Source organism: Macrotis lagotis, chromosome X (genome assembly GCF_037893015.1).
Source record: "Macrotis lagotis isolate mMagLag1 chromosome X, bilby.v1.9.chrom.fasta, whole genome shotgun sequence".
Taxonomy (NCBI): domain Eukaryota; kingdom Metazoa; phylum Chordata; class Mammalia; order Peramelemorphia; family Peramelidae; genus Macrotis; species Macrotis lagotis.
In genome coordinates, this window is record NC_133666.1 from 202709202 (window position 1) to 202736225 (window position 27024).

Here is a 27024-nt window from a genome sequence, read left to right on the forward strand (position 1 = left end):
GCTGTTTTTAGCACAGAAGACCAACTCAGATACTGAGCTTGGTTAGAAAAGAGTAAACACATCTCTCAAAAGAAGCATTATTATGAGCTAAGAGCAGAAAAGTTACTCCATAATAGCTAAAACATAACTTTAGAAGCAATAAAGAAGGGTATGGCCACCCTGAGAGAAGGTTGGCTACTGTATTTACTTATTTATTTTTTTATTAAAGATATTATTTGAGTTTTACAATTTTCCCACAATCTTACTTCCCTCCCACCTTCCCCCCCCCCACCGAAAGCAATCTGTCAGTCTTTACTTTGTTTCCATGTTGTACATTGTCCAAATTGAGTGTGATGAGAGAAAAATCATATTTGGCTACTATATTTAAAGGATTTCTAAAGAAACTAGTCAAATTTGCTAGAATTAGATGGAATTTCCTGGTAATCTAAATGAAACCCTAAAAATGAAAGCTACAAAATGCCATAGCCAAAATCTAGGGCTGCCAGTTTAAAGGAAAAATTCTTCAACAAGCCAAATAGAAAAAATTCAAGTATCAGAAAAATTACAATCAGGATCACAATAACTCTTGGCAGCAACTAGTATAAAGGTAAGAAAATCTTGGAATACACTATTCAAAACTGACTACACTGTGGGGTGAGGGAGACAGGAAAAGATAAGTTGGGTTCAGTCTTTTAAAAGTTGTGCAAGGTTCAAATCCGGCCTCAGACACTTAATAATTACCTACCTAGCCTACCTTGTGGCCTTGGGCAAGTCAGTTAACCTCATTTGCCTTGCAAAAACCTAATAAAAAAAAAACAGTCCAGCAGGAATTTATATGCAGTCCTAGAAGCAATACAGAGTCTTGTTTACAAAAGTTTACAAACAAGAATAATTTACCATACAAGAATGAGTCTAATTCTATAGGAGTAAAAATGTACTTTTAAGAGAATAAAAAAGCATTCAAGTCTTGATGAAAAGACGAGCTCAGGAGAAACTGTGAAATGCAAAGGTGTTAAGAGAAAAATAGGAAGTATAATTACATTTAAATAATTATAAAGGGTTAAGAGATGGAGAAGGAAATTTTCTAATGGGGAAGACAACCCTCCCATCATAATCCAACAGTCTCTTCAAGAATTACAGAAAGAACTGAATAACATACAAAAAGGAAAGTGAAAAAAAGGAAAACACTGAAAAAGAAATGAGGAAGAAAGCTGTGGAACTTGAGATGCATGAGAACATTACAGCATGAAGCATGAAACATGAAGAAAAAAGGGCTTGCAGGACAATAGGCATTTCATGGTTTTGGTTATTTGAACCAGATTTGGTGGGGAGGGGATTGAACATATGATGAACTTAGAAATACATTAAACTAGACAGAGGAAAAGAAGGAAAGAGTTTTAAAAGGAAAGATAAATTAGGGAAGAGAATAATTATTAGCAAGACAAATTACAGAGGGAGGATAAAAGGAAATATTAAAATGAAAGAAAGTAGAAGAACCAGTGATCAGGCTCTACAAAAGACATTAAAGGGAGAATGTGTGAAGGGAAGCAAACTGCTCCACTGTAGATTGCTAGTGGTCATCACATTTCTTCTAGCATCTTCTTTTCAATTTTTGAAGGAAGTGGGAGAAAGGAGAAGAAAAAAGTATTTAAAGGCTAGGGTGGGGAGAAATACATAATTAACAATCATGTCATTAATGACTCATGAAATGGAAAATGAGATAGAAATCAGAATGCAACAATATATCGTTTACAGGAAATATACCTGAAATGTAAAAATCCACATGGAACTAAAATGAGGGGTTAGAGCAGAATTCATTTTGTTTCAGATAAACTAAAAAAATAGCTGACAGCCACTGTGCTCTGGCAAGAGCAAAAATAGAACAAAAGAGAAACAGAAAGAAAAGGCATCATAGGCAATGAAATAATACTAATATAATTTTACATGTACCTATAAATATATACTAAATGGCATAAAATCTAAAAACTTAAAGGAAAAGTTAATAGAAAATGAGGAGGAACTGAACGTAAAACTATAATAAGGACCTCAATGTGGCCCTGTCAGAACAAAAAGAAAAACAAGAAAGAATTTAAAAGATGGATATGGTAGCCCTCTGACTAGGAGGAATTGAATAGGAATATTCTTATTTCTGAGCTGTGCATGGCACCTTTAGAAAAACTTACCAGGTATAAAAATACCTGAGTAGAAAAACTTCATAAACTAATATAGAGAAACCCATTAACCATAATCATAATAAAGTATTGACTCTTAAATAGTGAACAATAAATATTTAAAGAATTGGGTCATAGATGAAAAGATAAAATCAGTAGAAAATATCACCTAAGAAAATGAACTTTCAAGATGGTATCTAAGGAGAAAATGTATGTGCATACACATGTATACATACATATATACATACAAATGTATATAACTATATATGAACATATATATATGGTGATTATTTAAAGACTAATAAATACATTAACCATTAACTAAATTCAATTGTAAAGGAAACAAATGAAGCTATTAGAAATACTGTGTCCCCATTAGATGCTAATAAATTCATTAAATGAAATGGATAAATATTTTGTTATTGTTGTATAGTCATTATTAATCTTATTTGACTCTTTGTGACCCCATTAAGTGAGGTCAGATTTGAATTCAGGAGAATGAGTGTTACTGATTCCACAATCTATCAAATATGCATCTACCTGCCCTAAAAAATAATTATAGAATATAAAAATATATGGCAGTCCACTTTCAAAGGCACAGGAATTATACAAATGCAATTTGATTTCTCATAGCTGGATACCATACCAAATCACCAAAGTATTAAATAACAGCACTTAAAAAATAAAAAAAAATATTCATCTTAAAAACATTAAGGTCAAGAATATCAAGGGAAATTATGAGGAAAAAGTAGAAAATATGGTCCTAGAAGTAACAAATCTCAAAACTTACTCCAAAACTGTTCACCAAAACATATTTGGTACTGATTTAAAATATTGAAATTTCATCAGTAGCAAAGATGAGAACATAACATATAGAAATAAACATTTGTCGTAATGTTTGATAAATCCAAAGACCCAAACTACCAGAATAAGAACTGCTATTGACAGGCACATAATGAAAATTTGTCAGTATTTTATAGTCTTAGCTGTCTCTAGAAATGAAAAGTTAAGTAATTTACTCATACTCATCTGGTTAATATGTGTCAGAGGCAAAATACGAAACCATGTATGTCTTATTAACTCCCAAGAGGAATTGCATATAATAATAATAATAATAATAATAATAATAATAATAATAATAATAATAACTAAAAATGATGAAATACTGTAAAAATACAAGTCACTTTGACAGAAGAACAGAAGACAGAGAATCTTCCAGAGGACAGCCATTAACAACTGTAGAAGAGAGAAAGAGGGAACAACTAAAGCTCAAGAGTGAAAGTCTCAGGGCAGGTAGGTGGCGCAGTGGATAGCACACTGGCCCTGGAGTCAGGAGGACCTAAGCTCAAATTCAACCTCAGACACTTAATTGCCTAGTTGTGTGACCTTGGGCAAGTCATTTAACCCTATTGCCTTTCAAAAAACAAAAACAAAAACAAAAAACAAAAAAAAGAGTGAAAGTCTTAAAACCAATTAGAAACAATTAGAGAAAGGTCAGGAAGTAGGTAGAAGCAAGTATATATTTCTTATGGTTTAAAAAGACCTGAAAGTCTCATTTGTGAGGGAGGTGAGGGAGAAAAAAGACTCTAAGGAAACATATTCTTAAAAGAATGAGAAATGTTACAGCTTTATGCCAGTTTATTTTGAAGACAAAATTGGAAAGTTTTGGTCATATGAAGCCTCTCTTCTTCCTTCCTAGAGAAAGCATAGTCTCATCATTAAGTTCCACAGTTATTGGTCCATGGATTCCCTTTTTCACTTACTGCATAGTCCACTTCTTTACTGCCAACATTCTCTCCGAATGAAACAAAATAAGTTCATTTTTATTTACAGACAAAACCCTCTGTAAAAGTACTTAAGGGGGGGGGGGCGGCTAGGTGGCGTAGTGGATAAAGCACTGGCCTTGGAGTAAGGAGTACCTGGGTTCAAATCCAGTCTCAGACACTTAATAATTACCTAGCTATGTGGCCTTGGGCAAGCCACTTAACCCCGTTCGCCTTGCAAAAAAACTAAAAAAGTAAAAAATAAAAAAGTACTTAAAGGGGCACTTAGATGGAACAGTAGTTAGAGCACAAGCCCTGGCGTTAGGACCAGATTTCAAATCAGACTTCATGGGGGCGGCTAGGTAGCGTAGTGGATAAAGCACCAACCTTGGAGTCAGGAGTACCTGGGTTCAAATCCGATCTCAGACACTTAATAATTACCTAGCTGTGTGGCCTTGGGCAAGCCACTTAGCCCCATTTGCCTTGCAAAAATCTAAAAAAAAAAATCAGACTTCAGAAACTTTACTAGCTGTGTGATCCTAGGTAAGTCACTTCACTCCAATTGCCTCCAAAAAAATTTTTTTTTAATATAGACATTCAGGAAACAAAATTTAAAAAAAAGCAGAAAACTCTGAAGGACAACCGATGCCAGTTCATTAGGTACTCATGAAAAAGTGGAAGATGGAAAATGGGGAGGTGATGATTCACCAGCATTTAGTAACAGTGAAGTGAGGGAAAGTGCAAAATGATATTCTTAGTTCATTCCTTAAGCAATACAGTAATCCAAACAAGATTTCAACTGTTTATTATTATATTCCATTTTCAAGGGCAGAGCCTTCATTTGTAGTCAGCTGGTCCCAGAGCTGGTATACAAGCAAATCCCTAAGCCCCTTTCCACTCTTTTAGAGCTCAATAGTTCCCTGACTTCCCCAACTCCCTTTTGGGGTTTCTCATGAATCTGCAGTCCCTCTTTCTATCTGGGAAAAACTACACATTCTCATTGGCTCCCTTGATAATATGGAGCATGTAACCAAGAAAGATCAAGGACACAGAGTCTGGTATGGTGGAGTGTTAGGTTTGTAGTAATTAATATGAGGGAATACGTAGAACTTTGTAAACCTGAAAATAAATGTGAACTATTTTATTTTAGGATGAGCTCTGGCAGTTATTAACGACAAATTGCAGATAATAGAAACAACTTCTTAGAGTTATTGTGAGGAACAAATGAGACAATACTTATAAAATATTTTGTTGACCTCAATAATTGCTATTTATTGTTGTTATTATTGTTCTGATCTCAAGCTTATCTTTCTAGGTCTTAGTTTCCATCTAAGTCATAATTGTCAGTTAATCATAATAGAATCTACCTCACAGATTTGATGTGAAAAAAATTATGTAACCCCAAAGTATTATATAAATGTGAACTGTTAGCTCTCCCTGTGTATCTGCAGATAGGCTCAGGAATCATTGTCATGGAACTTTTCACCTTGCCTTCTTTCTGCCACAATAATGCTCCCATCCCCATAAGCTTCCAAATAGGTGCTCTGGTATGACTCTCAAATGTATTGTGTGCACTTTTTCAAAGTAAAACAAAAAAAAAAAAGAAAAAAGTATTGTTTTCCTACTAAAGTAAAACTGGGGTATCAGGGAACTCAGGCTCATGAAAATAAATGATAGCAGAAAGAGTTTGCCGTGAAGCATCATCTATGGCTCATTATTAGAGGGTCATAGAATAGTAGGTCTGTCAAATAACACAGTAATATTGCTTTATTTTTAAAGACCTAGATTTTTTTGCCCACATAACAGGGAACTGGTCCAACTCAGGCTTTATAAACCTGTGTAGTATATTCAATTGATAAAATCCTCAGAGAATTCAAAAGCATTCAAAAGACACTAAACGGAGAAGATATTTTCTCTGACTTGCCTAGCTGGCATGAAGGCAAAAACATTGCTGCAAGGCACTGGGTAAGGACAGCCATGAATTTAGCCCTCTGTTCTTTGCCTCTTTGCATCTGGTTCTTTTCTCCTTTTAGATGAGGGAAAATTAGAAATAACCTGTAACTAACTGAGCTTCAAAATGCAAGGGTAATAAACCAAACAAGTCCAGTACAGGAAGCCTAGGTAAGTATTTGCTACCTGCTCAAATACCAGTACAGAATGGGGAGGTGGCTGAGACCATATGTATAGTGTGCCCAAAGTGTTTATTTCTTATTGTCCATTATTGTTATATCTTCAAAGTAAACATTCCTTGTAAAAGCTAAGTGATATTACCTAAAAAAAAGCTAAGTGATATTAATTGACTGAATGAAATCAAATCCTCAGTAATATGTCAAGAATCTTGAGCAGAAGGTAAGCTTTCCTTGCTCTTTTCTTTCACAATTCTATTATACAACTTTACCAACCAATTTAAAAAGTAAAACAAAATCAAAACAAAAACAGTAGGGCATTGCTTATATGATCAGTGTCCACAGGATTATGATGGGAACATTGCTGCACTTTTTTCATCCTCACACCAGAAGGTGGGTCCTACTCCCCTCCCTCCCAATCTAAATAGGAACACAAATCTGTATTTTAACAACTTCAAGGATAAAACATTTCCAATTCTTAGATTGACATTTTTCCCCTTTCTTTTTTCTTCCTCATCAAATACTTAAAAGTGATCTCAAAAAAACTTAGTTTTTAAAGTTCCAAAATTGGGAGAAAAACTGCTAGTGCATGTGGAAGTAGATCCAGACAATCTCTTATTAGCAATTGTTAGCACTAATTTCAATGAGTAAAATCAAACAATAGCAGGGCTTGACCATATTCACTGTGGTGTAATACAAAGAAACAAAGTTGCTAGAATCAGAGACCTTTGGTTCAAATCCTGTATCTGATGGTACTTGTATTGGATAAATCATCTAATCTCCTGGGCAGACTTGATACTCTTGAGAGAGCTCTTCCTCTCTCTTCTTCCCTTTATAAAACATCTCTCTTCATTCATATGAGAATTCAACTATGGTATCTCCACCTACCACAAAATAACACAGAGCCTAATATAGAGTAGGTGCTTAATAAAAGCTTATTGACTGACGATGCATCCCCACCCCCTTTCTCCCTCTTTTCAATACTCTTTGCTTCCACAATGATGACGTTTGCCCTTATCGAAGAAGACCACATCAGGGAGGTGATTCCATGACAAGCACATGAATTGGATTTGAGTGAGGAGATGCTGTACTAAGTCATAGTCTCACTTTCTCCTCCCAGAGCATCTGGGTCCAGTGGCCAGGTATGAATCAGGACAACTGGAGTTGGCCCTGGATGCTGGACAATAAGGGTTAAGTGATTTGCCCAAGGTCACATAGCTGGTAAGCATCATTTGATTTGAATTCTCATCGTCCTGACTCAAAGGTCAGTGCTCTATCCACTGCAGGCCTGAGCTGCCCTTTCCACTTCCACAACCTCCAATTCATCAACCTCCAATTCATCAACCTCCAGCCATCTTGACCCCCTGATTAACCCACTCAAGTTAATAAAGATCCCTGTTTGCAACCTGCTCAACTTAGCCTTTGATCACTCCCACCAAAAGTACTGCCTTTACTCCTATATGTGTATTGTTAACTGTAGATAGAAAAATCATACCTGTTCTGATTCAGTCCCCTTCAAAATTATGGAATCCAACCTCAACTGGACACTCTGCTGCAGAGCAGTCCTTTTACATCTCCCTAATTAATTCATCTCCCATTCTCTACAATAGCTTTTCCAAACTTTTCCATGCCTATTTAAACCTTCCATGGCCCCCCCCCTCAAATGAGGTAATAAAATCTTATTTTACTGAAAAAATTGAGACCAGTCATCATGAGCTCCTTCTTCCCTCTTCCTCTTCATTTCATATCAACAAAATGCCTTCCCCCCACTTTCTCCTCCTTCACCCCTTCTCCTTGCGAAGGAAAACCCCACTGCACAAGTGATCTCATTCTATCCCATTTCCTCCATCAGTTTGTCCTTTCTATCATCTCCATTCTATCTTCAATCTCTCCCTACAAGCTCCTTCCCTGCCGCCTACCTACATGCTCATTTCTCCACCCTCAAAAAACCTTCCCCAATCCTTCCATTCCAGCTAACAATATACCATATTCTTCTGCCTTTTGTGGCTAAACTACTCTAGAAGTCCATCTGCAAAAGATGCTTTTATTTCCTATCCTCTCACTCTCTCTAGTGTTAACTTCCTTGTTCAACCAGAACTACCCCTTTCAAATTAATGAGTGATCGCTTAATTGCAAGTCAATGGTCTTTTCCCAATCTTCTTTCTTTTCTAACTCTGTACAGCTTTTGACACTTTCCATTACCCTCTTTTTCCCTTGATATTTTCTTCTCTCTAGGCTTTCAGGACTCTCTCCTAGTTACATAACCCGTTCTCTCTTTTCCTGGATGGATCTTTACCCAGGTCATGCCCACTAAACTTGGGTATCGCACAAGAATCTGCCCTGCATCTTCTTCTCTTTTTCTCCCTCCATGACTTGGTTTGTTGATCTTATCAGTTTCCGCAGATCCACAGATCTTTGTTCTAAGGATTCTTAACTCTATTCAATTCTGAGCTCTTTGTTATCCTCATTCTATCATCTTTAACTGTCTATTATACATCTTAACCAGATGTCCTGTAAACATCTGAAACCTGACACATTCAAAAATGAACTTTACCCTGTCAAACTGCCCAATTACTGACAAGTAAACCATCTTTTCTGACCCTCAGGCCTCTTCTCTAAGTGTGGTCCTTATCTTCTCTCTCTAACTCACCTTCCATGTCCAATTAGATGCCAAGGCCTCTTGATTTCACTTTTTTTCCACTGAGTACTCATACCCTATCAGTACCCTCTAATTCTTTGAGTATGCCTCTTGAAGTCTTTGAGCTCTCTTTAAGGAGGAGGCACAGCATAATTATCTCTGCATTCTTCTTCTACCTTTACTCATTTTGGACTTCTTTCATCTCTCCATCATCTCTCCCCTCTACCCCACCCCCCTGCAAGTCAGATAACTCCTTTTACTTTATCAGCTTTCTTTTGTGTGTTATCTTCTTATAATATATTGTGTGTTCTTTGAAGACAGGGACTGGTTGTTTTATTAACAGTTTTTATCCCCAGGACTTAGCAGAGTGCCTGGTAGGTGATTAATAATTATTTACTTGTCTGATCTTGCTATCTCTTATACTTCATTTTTCTTCCTTAAGGATATTATTTCTTTCTCATCACACTCAATTTGGATCAATGTATACCATGGAAATAATGTAAAGACTGACAAATTGCCTTCTATGGGGGGGGGGGGGAATAAGATTAGGGGTAAAATTGTAAAACTCAAAATAAATAAAATCTTTAATTTAAAAAATAATTATTTACTTGACTGGCAACATCTCTTTAAATACATCTCCTCTCTTCTGATACTACCACCTTCCTGGTGCAGGTACTCATCTACTCAAACCCAATTTACTATAAAAGCTTGCTGGTTTGTTAGCCTACCACAAACCTCTCCCACTCCAGTCAATCCCCTATTCCATCACCAAAGTAATTTTTCTAAAGAACAGGTTGAAATATGTCACTTTCCTATTCATAAATTTCAGTGGTTCCCTGTCACCTCCAGGATCAAACACAAAATCTTGTTTGACATTCGAAGCCTTTCACAAACTTAATTTCATCTCCGTAATACCACTCCTATCTATTGTTTATTCTAATTCCCATTGCTACTGCTGAGAGAGCCCAGTCACCTAGACTATTCTTTTTAAAAAAATAAGATTTAATGACTCCACAACTTTTGAATCCTTTATCCTAGAATTGAAACCTCCCTTGCAAAACAGAAAAAGAGCTGAACACAAACAATCAGTATAGAGTGACTCTCTAGCAATATACCCCTGGAGTACTTGACCACAGAAGAAATAAGAGAGTTCTATTTATCTGTCTTCTAGTATCAAGGTTGATTATTACAATTATTCAATGTTCAACTTTCTTTGAGTATTCTTTTCATCTGTATTATTTGTAGTAATGTTTCTCTTTTATTTCATTATGTATGAATTTACAAGTTTTTTATTTCTTTTAATTCCTAATGTAGGTTATTTCTAACTGCATACTAATATCTCATTAAATTCATATTCCATAGTTTGTTCATCCATTCTTCAATCAATGGGTACCCATTTTCACAGTTCTTATCTACTAAAGGAAGTTCTACTAGAAATATTTCACTAATAACTATCCCTGACTCTTCTGAACTTGGCAATGAATTAAGGGCATCTTGTATAATTCTCTAAGTGTTTCATCTATTTATACCACCTACTAGCCCCAAGAAAGTTTATAAACTTCCTTGATAGAGTTTGCTGTACTTCATACTTTTTCAATATCTTTCCCACATTTTTCACAGTGTTGTCAAAAAACTGAGGCATAAAACTTGGTGACTGACTGATAACTAATCCCAAGGTACACAACTGAAATACTGCCTAGAATCTTTATGTACCAAAGAGAAGGGGCTGCCCTTTGGACACATCTAAATAAAGAAACTGCAGTGCAACATTAAATAAGCAAAAGATTTCCCATGATTAATTGAAATTGAAAAGGTCATTTCCCAAATGTAATTAGTCACTGGACTATTGCTTTAACAGAACACTTTGGGTAGAAATGAATGATTAGTTTATAAGTTAATTTATATATCCCTCAATTATCAAATTGTTGTGTAATTATCATTCTGGTATCAGCAAAAAAGGAACAAAACTACATATTTAAATAAAATCAGTAAATGTAGACAACATGATACCTTCTATTCCACTCCCATTCTTGGAAAGAACCAGGCAGGATATGCCAGCTACCTTTATATTTTTTTAAAAAGTAAAAAGATTATATTAAATTCATTAGTAAACATTAATCATTTAATCTTGCTGTTACTTTAAACAACAACATAATTTACACTAATACATAATAAAGCAAATAAAAACAAACACTGAAGGTTATAATAATTTTAACAGGAAAAGCACTAAATGGAAGTTATGTGGAATGGTCTTCTGGTGATGATACCAAATTTGCTTATTTCCTCTAAAACTAAGTATCATTCAGATTTCAAACCTGGAACAAAAAGTTTTGGAATATAAATTCTTTTACTTAAAGTTCTTTTATTCAGTCTTCTTTTATTCAAAGTTCTAGAAATCACACCTCAAATCTTTGTTAAGATTTTTTTTATCTTGTACCATATTTAAAATAAGTATTTATATTGTTATGCATATTGTTAAAAATATATAAGGTCTGGTAACTCTTAAGATATACATCTTTTGCAAACTTTATCTACAACACAAATTTCATTAATACTTAGATCTAAATCATATAAAATACATTCCCATTCCACTGATTTAAAAGTCATTTCAGCATCAAGAGGCACACTCAATTTCCTATTTACATATTTGTTTTTAGAATACACAACATTTTTAAAGCTTTAGTAAACTGTCAGTTTTAATGTGTGTGGCAGGAATCCTGACTACTTTGAGTTCAGCAGTTTTTTAATCACTGTCTTCTGCTGCAGAAATATGATTTTGCTAATTGGATTTCTGAATGTTAGGAAACTAATTCATAAATGATGCACAGCTCCAACTCTTTCACTCTGAAAGACAGCAACACTTTCTAATTGACTTTTCCTAGATTTCTCTTCCCCTCTACATACTTTTCTTTTCTCTACCTGAGATTTCCAGAGCTGAAAACAAACTACAAACAGTTCTTAAAGTCAGAAGCATTCACAAAGAGCTGAGGCCTGTCATATTTTCACACAATGAGAGGTGAGGATAAGAATTTCTTTTCAATTAAGGTATAAATTTTTCACACAGTTTCACTTAAACCCTCCAAAAAGAGATTAAATGAATTAAAGGTAAATGAAATCAAATGGGAAAATAAGCAAGGAGAGCAATTACTTCATCTAATTAGATTGATTTAATTACTTCCCTTTCATTTTACTATACTTCCTTTATGCTCATTTTTCTGAATTCTTCAAGAAGAAAAACAAAAAATCCACTGAATATATCTAGATTATATTATTAATCACCTTTTCACCAATTCTGGTACTTCAAATGAAAAAGTTCTGAAAATAAAAGTCCAATTAAAAATTTTATTACATTAAAAAATTGAGCAAAATGTCACACAAAATTTACTCATCCAATGATTCCCACTCTGAAGACTGTAGAACTTTAAGAGATTCATCATTATATGCTCAAGATAAGCTAATGAATTCATAAAATTTTCAATCTTAGCAAGAATTTCCCATAGCCCACTAATATCTATCCTGCATTAGAAGTACTAGTTTATAGCAATAAGACAAAAAACAAAATTATAATACACATTGACAAAAAAGGAGACAAAATGATCTCTTTTATAGATAACAGTGTTGCATTTAAGAGAATTAGCAAAGAAATTAATAGTTTCATGAAGGTAGCTCGACCAAAAATAAATCCACAATAATTATCAGTAATTCTATATAGTGGTAACAAAAAAGATGAGAAAATTATGATAAAAATTTCATTAAAAATAACCACTAAATGCATAAAATAACTTGGAATTAATCCATTAAAACACATAAAAAATTTACCCAATTGGATACAATACCAAAGAAAAACTGATCAGCAGAAAAAATTAAATGAGCAAGAAAGAAAAGTAATAAAAACTGTAAGCCAATAAATAAATCAATTACTGGAGATAAGGTTCTCTTATTTCATAATGTCTGCTGAAATGTAAATTCTGGCAGAAATTGGGTTTGGACCAATATCTCACATTATTTACAACAATGTGTTCAAAATGTATATATAATCTAATTATAAAAAGTCACATCATTAAAAAAATTAAAGGAAAAAATTCAGTTATTTTTCATAACTGTGGCTAAGGGAATAATTATTTACACAATAAGGGATAGAAGAAATCAAAAAAGAAAAAATATGATTTAAAATTTAAAATGTATTGAGTAGGTTTAATGATGATAGAATTAGAATTAAATGGGAGAGTGGGAAAAAATAGTGTCAAACAAATATTAGGAACAAAAGTCAAATACTTAAAAATACAAGGAATTGACATAAATATATAATACTAAGTCATTTCCTAAAACTAGTCCAAGAATATAAAGCTTTGCAAAAGAAGAAACGGAAGTTATAAATGACCAAATAAAAACATGTTCTATGACACTAATAAGACAAACATCTCTGAGAGTTCATGTTATACAATGCAAAATGCTAAATATGAAAAAAAGATGTTAAGAGCTAATGTAGATCCATTTATGAGAACACAGCACAATTATGTTTTGGGTGGAGCTAAGAAATGTACCATTCATCCTCTATTTCAATTTGAAATTCTACCAAAAAAAATGATTTAACTCTCAATCCTCTGACATCCCATGCTGCATAAGAAAGAAAACTGACTTTCAAGTCAGTTGACCTGACTTCATATTACACATTTGAGGCTCACTACCTGTGACTTCAGCAAATGATTTAATCATGCTGAGCCTCATTTTCCTCATTTGTAAATAGTCTACACAGTCTCTAAGTGCCTTCCAATTCCAGATCTACTGTAACCCATAGGTCAAAGACAGAACCAAAAGTCCAGTGTGTGTGTATGTATGTGTGTGCGTAATACACATACAACATTCTCTGGAACAGCAAAGGAAGAAGGGAATTAAATGGAAAAACTATAGCATTTGAATGTAATGTAATATCACTGTACAGTAAGAAATAATGAACAGAGAAACTGATTTAAAAAATGACAAGATGAACAGGAATTTAATAAAGAGCAAAATAAACAAAAAACAGGAGAATTTACAAAGCACCAAAAAAATACAAATGAGGAGATCATCAAAATAAATTTAAACTAAGTAAAAGAAAAGGTCCTGGAGAAAAGACCTTTCCTCCCTTATGGCTGAGGTAGGGAGGGGATTCTGTTTAGCATGATGCCTCCAATATAATAAGTGATTAATAAATGCACTTGAACTATGACAGTTGTTTTTGATTAACTGTTTTTCACTGTTACTTAGAGAAGGGTCCTTCTAAAGGGGGATGGATGAGAGATGACTGAGAAGTAAAGACAAAAAGCATCAACAAATCATATTCAAAGATTTTCTGTTTTCTATAGCCTGAATAAATAGCAATAGGCTAGATACTGGCCCCTAAGATTCAATATTATCATTTTTAAATATATATATATATATATATATATATATATATATATATATATATATATATATATATATATATAACTATTGTAATGATTGCTAAATTAGAAAATTACAAGAGTTTATTGTCACGGGGGTCTATGAATTTTTTGTCATTTAAAGCTCTAACATTTAAGAGATATAAAACCATGTAAAGATGTAGTTGATATATTTTGCACAGTATACTATAACGATTCTTTCTCTAATAAATCCTAAAGCTTTACATGAAAAGTTATTATTAAAAGTTTTTATTTTTTTCTAACACATTTAAAATAAAAGTTAAATATATAGTCACGTAATTAAATAAAATGCAGACTAGACAGGTTAAAAATAAAAATCGGCTTACAAATACAAGTATGAATTTGAAGTCAAAGTTTAGATTAGAAAATAAACAAGCCTTAATTCTAAGCATTTGATTCTCCTGCTCAGTGGCCAAAGAACTCCTTCAGATTATGACTTAATATTTCCTGATTTCTAAACTAAAGAACTCACAATGATTAGAGAACAACTGCCAATTCAGTACCTCAGTATTTACATATTTCTGAAGCACAAAGAAAAAAGGTTTCTGCCAAGTGAAAAATACAATCCCACAGCTGTATCCACTACTTATGCTTCTGGCTAAAATCAGACTTATCCAGAAAAGGAAACTAGTTCCCTAGCCATTCATAGATATTTCTACCTTTTGGCTATCCTCTCATTTTGAAAAATGAGCAGAAAAATTTCAATAACATTTATTGGAAAAATAATGCAATAACTAATTTTACAGTATTCTTTAATGCTTAAGTGCTACAAATAAATTATTTCATTTGATTCTCACTATTATATGATTTAAATACTATAATCATTTTTTTTTGGTCTAGATTTGTTATTTGTTTAATGGGAGTACTCCCAAACTTTGTAAATTTCCTCTATAATGTAGATCTTGTTCTTATCTTTCTTATTTTACATATAAGAAAACTGAGGTTTTTAGGAATTAGAGAAAATGGCCCACAATCACAAAGACTATATATTGGAGGAATGATGTAGTACTTGCTCATTTCACAATCTATGCTCTTTCCAAAAGTATCTCAAAATATAAATGCATATCTCCCTTCCAGATGGGATGGAAAGCTGTAATAAGCATTTTTAAGTGCCCACTAATTTGCCTGACAATGTAGCTGGCACTGGAGAAAAAATGACAAAAAAAAAGTACCTGCCCTCAAGGAGTTTACAAGTGTAGCCAGGAGATGAAACATGAACATATATATAGTCATACACAAAACACACAAATCAGATACAAGTTGATATATTGGGGAAAGGCATTGGCAGCTGAGTAGCCCAAGAAAACCCTCATGTACAAAGTCAAACCGAAGCTCTACACAGAAGGAATCTAGGAATTCTAAAGGAGAAAGTGCATTCCAGGGAGGGGGGACATTCAGGAAAAGGCAATGGGGCCAGGAGCTAGAAAGGCTTGGGAAGGAAGGACAGCAAGAAGGTCAATCTGGAAGATTCAAAGAGTACATGAAAGGAAATAATGTATAGCAAGACTGGGAAAAGAAAATTGGGACAAGGCCTTGAAGGACTTTAAAAGTCAGAATTTAAGTTCAATCCTGAAACTGTAAGATTCTATTAATGTGGAGAATGAAACAGTTAGATTTGTGTTTTGGAAAAATCAATTTGGCAGCTGTTTAAGGATGTCTTAAGGCATGAAAAGAGATTCAGAATCTATTGCAATAATCCAATGATTGAAGAAGCAGAAAGTAAAGTTCTTGTCTCCAAAGTCTTTGGCTCTTTCAAATGGTTCCACATTAGAAACTGATGATTTCATCAAAGGAAATGAAATTAAAGAAGAGGCATTATCATCTGCTTTACCACTGTACCCTAAGGACCATAGGAACATTATATTCAATTTTCAGCTAAAACCTCCATATGGCTTTTCTCTCCCATTAAAAGGTGAGCTCCCTGAGAGCAAGAACTGTCTATTATTTATATCCCTGTGCTGGATATAGCAAGTGCCTAATAAAGGCTTTTTTCATCCATTTGTTCAAGGTAAGAGGTGATTAGAGATTGAAGAACATTCTGTGTGCCTGGAGAGAAAGTGAGTCTGTGACAGATAATACGAAGGGAGAAAAACATGATTTGATGATTAATTAGAAATATCAATGAGGGAGAGTAAAGACTCAAGGATGGCAAACCTGGGTGAATGAAAGGATAGTAGTACCCTCCATAAAAATAGAGAAAAACTAATTGTAAATAGAAATAGTCAAATAAACCACACAAATTAGTGTAGTTTCAAAAGCACTGATACTAAAAGTTATTTGACAGAAGATAAGGAGAAAAAATAATCTCATTAAGCTTTTAATTATTTATACTCAGTACTATATGGAAGTTAGGTATTAAATTATATATAGAGTACTGGCCCTGGAATCAGTAGGGCATGAGTTCAAATATGGCCTCAGGCACTTACCAGTTATGTTGACTCTAAACAAGTCACTTAACCCCATTTGCCTCAGTTCCTCATGTATAAAATTAGCTGGAGAAGGAAAAAGGAAACCACTCCAGCTTGCTTGGCAAGAAAATCCCAAAATGGGATCATACGGAGTTGGACACGGTTGAAAAGACAAATAATGTAACCCTAGTCCCAAAGCCCAGACAAACTAACCATATCAACCCAACCTGGGTCACACTACCCTTAACATAGATGAAAATTAAACCCATAGTAGGTAATGAGTTCACCAAGTAAGAGAACATAGAGAAGGAAGAGAGACAGGAGTTTTATGATATACTCACAGAAACTGTGATGCAAAGAAAACTGACAAGGAGTGATACAACAGGTAGAAGGAGAAGCAGAAGAACAGCATCACAGAAGAAGGACAGGGTGGTCAAAAGTGTCAAATATTGCAGAAAGGTCAAGTAGGATAAGGACTAAGAAAAGACCATAACATTTGGTGACCTAAAAATTACTGCTAACTTGGGGGAAAAATTTAATTAAATGATGAGACCAGAAACCAGATTGCAAAGGAGTGACAGAAGTGAAAAGAGAGGAAACAGAAACAAATACAGACAATTTTTCTAGATGTTTTGCTGGAAAGAGAAGGAGAAACAAAGAGCAACAAATAGCTTAAGGGTCTAATTAGGACTTCTTAAGAAGGGTAGGGTAAATTTTGGATAGGGTAAATTTTGGAATGTTTGTTCATAAGCAACAAGGGAAGAACCCAGGTGATAAGGAAAGATTATGGAGAGAAGGCATGACTTTGGAAGCAATAAAATGGAGAAATCAAGATGGGTCAGGATCAAGTATACATGTAAAAATACCTTTACTTAGTAAGGAAAAGGGCTTCTTCATCATCTGTGACTAGGAAAGGAGAGAATGACAGATGATGTTAAGAGGACATAGAGATGTAAGATGTAGAGAAGAGGGGGCTCAGAAAAATGGACTCATTTGCTCTGTTAAATAAAAGGGGAAATACTCAGCTAAAAGGGTAAAGTGGAGAATGTGTCAGAAGTCTGAAAGAGAAGGTTTGCAACACCCACTTTGGGAAATGAAAGAAAAATTAATTAGAGGGGTAAATATGGTTGTCTTGCTTGTTCACACTGGAATAGGTATAAGTAGGGTTAGGACAAGGAAGCAAGGGAATTAGATAAAAATTAATGACAGTCTTCATTAAAAAGCATTTTTAAAAATTTAATTTCATGGGAATTATTCATATGCATATCATTTTGTCAGATAAAAAGGGAATGAGCATTTTATATAAGCATCTGCGACATGCCAGTCACTGTGCTAACTGCTTTATGAATTTATCTATATTGATTCTTCCAACAATTTTGATAGGTGTTATCAAGCCCATTTTACAACTGAAGAAACCGAGGTAAACACTGGTTAAGAGATCTGCCCAAAGTTATACAACTAGTAAATAAGTGAGGTCAAACTGGAACTCAGAACTCCCTGATTCTAGACCTAGCACTCTATTCACATATCACCCAGCTGTCTCTATGAGATGGAATAGCACATAGGACCTGCGGAGGTTAACTCCTGATATGGAAACCCTTTTTATCAAGCATACCAGGAACTCATTATTATTATTATTATTAGTAGTAGTAGTAGTAGTAGTAGTAGCAGTAGTAGTAGTAGCAGTAGCAGTAGTAGTAGTAGTATCAGTATTATTAGTATTAGAGAGTAGGCTAGGAACAAAAAAAGACTAAATGATTTATGCAGTTACACACAACTAACATATATAATAAATATATAGGCAAGACCTAGACCCTGGTCATCTTGATTCCTAGGCTTTTTCAGGCATGATATATTATATATTTAATCTGTTGTAGATTTAAAAAACTTTATACAGAATGGAAGTCACAATTTGCAATCATAAAATCTTTAAAATAATGTATTCATGTAACATTTTAAGAAATATTTTCTTAATATGCCCCGATAGGAATGTATTTCAATTATCAATCAATAAATGTCTATTAAGTGTCTACTATGTGTCAGGAACTAAGCTAAACCCTGGAAATATAAAAGGAAGCCCTCTAGAAGCTTATAATCTAATGGAATATAAATCTAATTTATTTGCCAATATTCTCCACCTTCAATATTGAGATCAGTACTTAAATCTCTGAGGAATAAAGTTGATTTGTCATGTTTACCCAACAAACATCACTCTGTAATACCAACTAATGAAAGCTCATGTATACACAGAACTTTCTAAATTAACTCTAGGGTTTGAAAGTTCTTTCCTAGCAACCTGTGAGGTAGGTAAAACAAATATACTTATCCTCATTAAAAATTAGACTAGTCTGACTTATAGTGATTTATCCAAGGATAAAGAGCTAATAAGTTATAGAAATCCAAACCAAAGTGTTTAGCTTCAAGACCAGAGTTATTCCCATTACATTTCACAAAACTTAAAAAAAAATCACCTGCAGTTTAAAGATGAATCATTAAACAAATATGTTTTTTCTGAAAAGGCTTTAAAAAGAAGCCAAATCAGAGAAACATCATCCTATATCATCCTTTATCATCAATGTTTTCTTTATAAATGCATAGTATTTTGTTTTTATTATCTATCACTGTAATAATTATATTTGAACTAAAATAATTTTTTAAAAATACAGATTTTTTACAAAGGGATTTCTCTTTTGGAGGCACAAGTAAGAGTTCCCAAATACTGTAATCTCCTGCAATATTAGAAAATTGTGGAATCAAGTAAAGACTGGTAGTTAAAAGATGAGAATTTAATCATAGGACCATAGAGAAATAGTTAGAAGGCAGCTCATAAGTCAAATCTAATGAAGAGACAAGGAGATTAAGTAACTTGCCAAAGTTATGCAAGTAATGAGTTTCAGAGGTGGGCCTTGAAGACAAGTCCTCCAACTTTCCCCTGTACCACTTTTCCTCCCATAATTTTCCTTTGTGGGTCTCAATTTTTTTCATTTCCCAGTTCTTGTCTAGAGCTAAAGTTCTAAGATTTTGATATTTGAAATTCTGATAGGATTGCAGAATAGAGATCAGGATAATTAATAGAGTTGATGAAATGCAAAAAAAAAGTAAAAAAGGAAATAAGTTCATTAGAACAAACATAAAATCAAGTACCTCAATCTATAATTATTCAAACTTACTAAATGTCAATTACATATATGGCACTATGCACATTTAAAAATATTTCACTATATCCATTTAAATGAAATTTAAAGGCATTTTTGCTGTCTGGTCAGTATCTGTGATAGCTAACAGGAACTGTTCAGCAGATGTCTGGAAATATGGGGCTTCAGAAATTGTAATTAGAGACAGAGTTTTTTTGGGGAGTTATCTGTTTGTACAAAGGTGACAAATGAAGCAATGGGTTTATGGCAATGGGTTGCCAGACAGAGGTAAAATGAAGATTGTAAAGAGAATACTTTCTCAAGTATAGACAGAACTAGATAGAAGATTCCTTCCAAATCTGAGATTTTATAATTTTGGTAAAGGTCACTTAAACATCTAGTTTAATTGAATACTATTTATATGACCTTTAACAATAGCTTCTCCCACAATTATAAAAAAGAATGCTTTCTTCCTTTGGTCTACTGATTAAAAATAAAATCTTTGACAACTAAAAAATTGCTCTTATTCTCCAGGGTAAGGACCTGTCTTGTGTGTGTGGGAGTACTGTAAACTTTCATCACCTGGTGTCCTCTAGCACCAGAGCCTTGTTTTACTGGTTGATTGTAGAGTGCCACAGGAGTGGGAGTGGACCAGGGACTGGGGGTGGACCAGGGATGGGGGGGGGGGAACGGGGGAAGAAGGATACTAAGCCCTTGTATTTGGTTCAATAAACGGAGATCTTGGAGAACTTGTCTCCTTTGTTTCCCACCTCTGGGTGAGGATAAGCTGACTGGCAGGAACCTAACACTTCCTTAGCAGCTAGTCTAACAGGAACATTATGCTCCAGCCTATAGATAAATAGGAAGAGAAGGTGATAAACAGATTAGTTTCATAACTCACCATTTTATATTTTTATATTTTCCTGGATGTGAATAAGAAGATTTAGATCTGAATACCAGCTCTTCATTATTTAACTGTGATTTGGGACAAGTCCGCTAACCTCTCTAAGCTTACCTCAATTTCCTGAACTATAAAATGAACTAGAGTTATACTATATGACATCAGAGATCTGCTTTTTTTCCCCCTAAATCAGTATAACTACAATTCTAGTATCTCTACCAAAATTATCTGCTTCAGGGGTGGCTAGGTGGTGCAGTGGATAAAGCACCGGCCCTGGAGTCAGGAGTACCTGGGTTCAAATCCAGTCTCAGACACTTAATAATTACCTAGCTGTGTGGCCTTGGGCAAGCCACTTAACCCTATTTGCCTTGCACAAACCTACAAACAAACAAAAATTATCTGCTTAATTTTTATTTTTAAACTGCATTTCAGAATTAGTAAATTAAAATTCACATGCTATTAAAGAATTAATTTAAATTAAATGTAATTTAATTATACTTAATGCCTCGTTCAGAGGGAAAATACTAGAAACAAAAGTTTTTGTTTTAATTCAATAATTTAAATGTCTTTGTTAAAAGTGAATTTAGTCCTCCTAATATACCACTGCAAAAATAACATACAAGAAACAGTATAGATCTGTTAAACTGAATAACCTGATTATGGATAATTTTACTGATATACTATGAATTGAAAGTTGGTTTTTTTTCTTAATAGTATTTCTTTTAGTACCAGCAAGCTCAACAACCAGTTTTTATTATGTGCCTGCTATGTAACGTGATAATAACTGGGGATAGAAACAAAGGCAAAAAACATCCCTACTCACAAGGGCTTCATAGTCTAATGTGGAGACAATATGCAAACAAGATATTTGCAGGATAAATTGGAAATAATCACAAAGGGAAGGTATCAATTTTAAGGAGTGGAGCTAAGAGTTGCAGATAAAAAAGGATAGAGTTCAAGGAAGGGGAACAGTCAGTGAAAATGCTGTTAGTTGGGGGTGAAATATCTAGTACTTTGACCCACTAGGCAACTGGGGCTGAATGGATAGGGAAATGACAAGGTTGAATTTGTACTTTAGGAAGATCATTTGACATTGATTACTCATTACTTCTCATGGGTTTAACTGTCATGATTAGATTTATGCAAACAGCTCAAAAATCTTTGTATCAAACCCTATTCTTTTGGGTCCAAAATGACTTTTTTGGACATATCAAATTCCATGTCCCAAAACAGAACTAACAAGAACAACAACAAAAAAATGCCACTCTTTAAGATTTGCAAAGCACTTCACAAATGTAGTCTTACTTTATCTTCATGACAAATCATGAGAAGTACATACTATTTTAGCTCCTATTTTCTAGATAAGGAAAGCAAGGCCTCTTCCACACTTCCCTGTGTCTATCAAGATGCCACTATCCTCTCAGGTTTCTAATATTAGTATCCTCTTCCTCTCTATCTCTTAATCCAAACATCCAAGAAGCTTTCAAATGTTTCTGCCTTGATGTTTTGTCACAGCCAACCACTTCTGTCTAGTCACACACTTAGCACTTTATTTCAGGCCCTTATTACCTTTGGCCTCAATTATTGCAATGATCTCCTATTAGTCTCCCTACTTCAAACCACTCCTACTCAGATCTAAAATCCTGCCCCACATTGTTGCCAAATTAATTTTCCTTAAGTGACCATATGTCCATGTCACTCTTCTCAAACATCTCCAAGGACTCCCTATGCCTCCAGGATTAAATATATAAACTCCTCTAAAACTTTTAAAGCACTTCACAACCTGGTCCCAATTTATCTCTCCTACTTTATTGGACATTACTTGCCTCCCCCGCCCCACACACACACACACTGGAAAATACAGTACAAGTAGGCTTCCCAAAAATGGACCCCCAACTTCCCATCTCTGTGTCATCTCATGCTTGGAATATTGTCATGTCGACCTCATAAATTTTTCCTCTTCAACCAATCAATAAATATTTGTCAGAGTGATACCATGGGTCAGACATTGGGCTAAGTATGGGGATAACAAAAAAATTCCATCCGCCCACAAAGAGCAACCAGTATGATATATAGCTCCATCTCCATTTTCCAAATGAAATCTTTCTGGACTCCTACTGCCCACCCCCAACTGCTATTGTTCTCCATCCTTAATTACCTTGAATTTAACAAGCTAAAGTTATATTTATTTCCCTCATTATGTATAGACCAATATATAAGGTTAATATTTCTTTGCTAAAATGTAACTCCATGAGATTAGTAATGTTTCACTCTTTATGTTTATATCCCAAGTGTCTGGCACAAGACTATGGATGCTTTAAAAATGCTTGTTGATTGACTGAATAGCTAATAATTGGTGATGAGGAAAATCTATAGAGAAACTTTTACCAGGGATAGGCTTTCCTAATATTTATCAAAGGGATGCACTAGATGACTGCTCAAGGTCTTTTAAAAAGCACATTATTTATAGATTCATAGAATTTTAGAATCAGGGGGGAACTAAAAGATGATTTAGCTGAACCCTATTTTCCCACCCAAAAAGCTTTACATATCAAAAAAACAGACCCAAAGAGATTAATTTCCTAAAGTCTCATAACTAGTAAATGATAAAGCTGGAGTCAAGATGCAGAAAGAAAGGGATTTTTAAAAGTTCTATATAAATGAAAGATTCTTAGACTATTAAACTTCTGAAGGCTAAAGTTTGAACTTACTGCCTGATTTTTTAACCAGAATAAACATATAGTAATTGGGAGGATCCTTGCATCTTTTCCACAGAAGTGACTGAGATAGAAACTCATACTATGGCAAGAATCATTTTTATGACATCAAGCATCAGGACTGCTTTAAACCTCTGTGATTCTCTTTGATATGAGTCCCAATACACTCCTTTTCCAACTGGAAGAAGCCAACAAAACAATTTCTACTTTTCTAAATCTTCTAAACAAAGTTAATCAACAACACAGACACCTGCTATCATAGCTATTCTGACAAAAAGGCTAGATGCTTATATTTGTATGTTATTTTTGTGTTTAACAATTAATTTCAAGCAATCATAAAAAGGCCATATATAGAGTCATCCTAATGTTTATAATTCTTTCATCTAAAATCATACATAACACATTCTATAAAATTCTTTTGATACAAACAAAAACATGCATCTGCCAACAAATTAAGAGCAAAAAACCCCATAAAAAATAAATAGGTGACTGTTCCATGAGAGATCAAACATTTAGTAGCAATTTCACAACAAAAATAAAATGCTTTGGTAGGAAAAACATGGGAATAAAAAAATCTGTTATTGCTCAGTATTTTTTGGCACTGCTCTAACAGTCTTTCCATCCTCCATATGGTAATGTCAATTCAAAGGATTGGTTTTCTAGGCCAAAATAACACAGTTCATATGTACAGTACAGAATTTTTCAGATATAGCAGAAAAGTAATTATCAATTGAAATCTGATTCTTAACTCTTTAATATGCTTTACTGTGTTGTGTTTTTACTTCCTGTTGTGTTCTACATTCTATACTATCAAGTATTATTACATTGAAAAAAACTGAACTTTAATTTTAGACTTCCTACAAGTTAACATTTGTCAAGTAACAATTTTTCTCTTACAGAAGATGAGAAATATTTTTTAATTATTTTAGTGAACAATAAATTTACTCTGTAAAACAGAAAAGATGGCATGGAAAGCATGGTCTACAGAAAAATGCATGTTTCTGAGTTTGCTAAGGCATGACATGTGGGTATATATTGCATGTGGATGTAATCTTGCTGAACCTAATCTGGCTTAATTGATCTGGTACATACATCTTTTCATTTCATTATTTATAGCACTGTGTACATTGCAATTTTGATTCGGTTTATTTCATTATGTATCAATTCATATAAATCTCTTGATCCACTAAACTCAATCAACTCATCAACTTAAAAGATATTAATTATTTGGGATTCCCTAAGTATATTTATCAATTTAGGGGTTTATGGTATTTATATGTCTCTCCTGATCATGCAAAATGGCTTAAGTAACCAATCTCTACTTCATTTCAGGATCATCTAAATGACAATTAATTGTGAAGCCATTTAGACTTAAATCTTCCTGATAACCACTTGCAAAATACATAAAATTGTTATTTATCATCATCATCATTCAAAGGACACAAGTCACACACACTATCATAATTATATCTTTAATAATATCCTACTTTGATGATTGATCAAATCAGGAAGTGACACTGTGTTCTCAAAGCCCAGGACACTGCAGAGTAAGATTTGGCAGGTGCTGCCAAGCTGGATAGGTTTCACACAAGGCCCTGGTTATGTACTGTGTGTGTGCCAGCTGTCTGATAACCAGCTAACTAAGTTCACAGAGATTTATGACTGGAGTCTGGTCAAGGATAATTTTTTTTTTAACACAACAGCTCTCTGCGACCATCTATTAAAGTTAAAAAGGGGTAACAATTCATATACAGTGTGGGATGTTACTACACAAATGAAATTACAGATACCCTAAAAGCTGAAGTATCATAATTAGAATACAAAATGATGCATTTTTAAAACACTTATTTCTAATACATTTTATGTATGCCTTTGTTCATAAGTCATGTCATACCTGGAGGAAAAAAAAAAAGAAAGACAACCTCCTCTTCTGATACATCATGAATCCTCCTTTGCAACAAAGAAAACCAAACGAAAACATCCTCAATGGTTACCCTTCTCTGACAATATAGAGGCGGCTAGGTGATGCAGTGGATAGAGCACCAGCCCCTGAGTCAGAAATACCTGAGTTCAAATCCAGCCTCAGACACTTAATAATTACCTAGTAGTGTGGCCTTGGGCAAGCCACTTAACCCCATTTTCCTTGCAAAAAAACCTTAAAAAAATACCAAAACAAACAGACAATATATACAACAGTTATTTTCCCTTATCTGTGCTTTAGGAATTTTCACTGATTTTTCAATTAAGAATTTAACTGCTAATGATTTTTTTCCCATTTTTTCTTTGTTCAGGTTTTCTCTTTTTCATCTTTTCATTTCATTATTATAGCACTGCATACATTGCTCTTTTGATTCTATTTATTTCATTATGTATCAATTCATACAAATCTTCTCTTGATCCACCAAAACTCAATCAAACAAAAGATATTAAAGAAGTGCTTAACATGTGCTGGGCTCTATGCTGAGCACTGGGGCCACAAAGAAAAAGTAAAGGCAATTCTGGTCTTTAAGAAGCTTAGATTCTAATGCTAAGAAAAAATGTACATAAATCAGTCCATAACAGTATAAAATGGTGGATGGAAGGTTGCCCTGGAGGGTAGGGGACTAGCATTTATAAAGACAAGGGAACATCTGGAGGGGTGTTGCTTAAGTTGAGTCTTAAGGAAAGCCACATTCATCAATTCTTAATGCAAATTAATATCCCATTATATAGGCAACCGTATTTTCATTTATTTCTAAATAAAATGGAAAACTACTTTTATTTCCATTTCTTTGGTCCTAAGAATCTGCTATTTTAATTTATGCGTCTTTGGTTTCTTCTGTCTTTTACTTTCTATTCTTAAAGAACAAATCTAGCCTATCAGTCCCTTGCTCAAACTGCTTTAATGGCACTCTACTGCTGTTAGATCACAAATATGATCTATTTGGCATTTAAACTCTTTCAGGGTCTTACTTCACATCTCTTTGCAAACTTATACATGTCTCTTCTTTATAAACTTAGATCCTGATACACTGGTCTACTTGCTATTCCTCACATCTGGCTTCCATAATTGGAATATGATCCCTCTTTCTCTGTGCTCTTATCAAAGTTGAATTCCTTCAAATTCAAGTATTTCCGATCCCCAATTTGTTCTTTTCCTCTGCACAAAATGTTCAGGAATTTATTTTAAATATTTTTTCAATATAGTTACATGTAAACAAGTCAAATCTCTCAATAAAATGTAAAATGTCTGAGAGTAAAACTTGGTTCATTTTTGTCTTTTATCTCCAGAGGCAAGCACAGTATCTGGTATATAATAAATGCTTGTAGAACAATTAGATCATAGATGCAATCTTATGATTACTAAGTCATCTTATATGTACAATTTAATCATTGTTCTTGTATAATTTCAATTCAATACCCAGAATTAGTAGCCAAATTAGTACTAGATTGGAACAATGAACAACTTTGTCATCAGTAAAATACACTACTTTTTAAAATTTATTTTAAATTAGGGCAGCTAGGTAGTGCAAAATGAATAGAGCACTAACCCTTAGAATCAGGAGGACCTGAGTTCAAATCCAGTCTCAGATATTTAATAATCACCTAGTTGTGTCATCTTGGGCAAGTCAATTAACCCCATTGCCTTGCAAACCCCAAAAACAAACAAACAAACTTATTTTAAGTTAACTTTTAAAAAAATCTTTTTTTTAAAATGAATAGGAAATACCTTAAAATATTATTTTTACAAAGGATTCCCATGT

General features: G+C 33.9%; 1 protein-coding gene across 1 annotated transcript in view; it reads right to left on the minus strand.

The window, feature by feature from the left end:
- The window catches only part of FBXL17 (F-box and leucine rich repeat protein 17), a 504377-nt gene that overhangs the window by 338932 nt on the left and 138421 nt on the right, over positions 1–27024 (minus strand). The window lies entirely within an intron of this gene.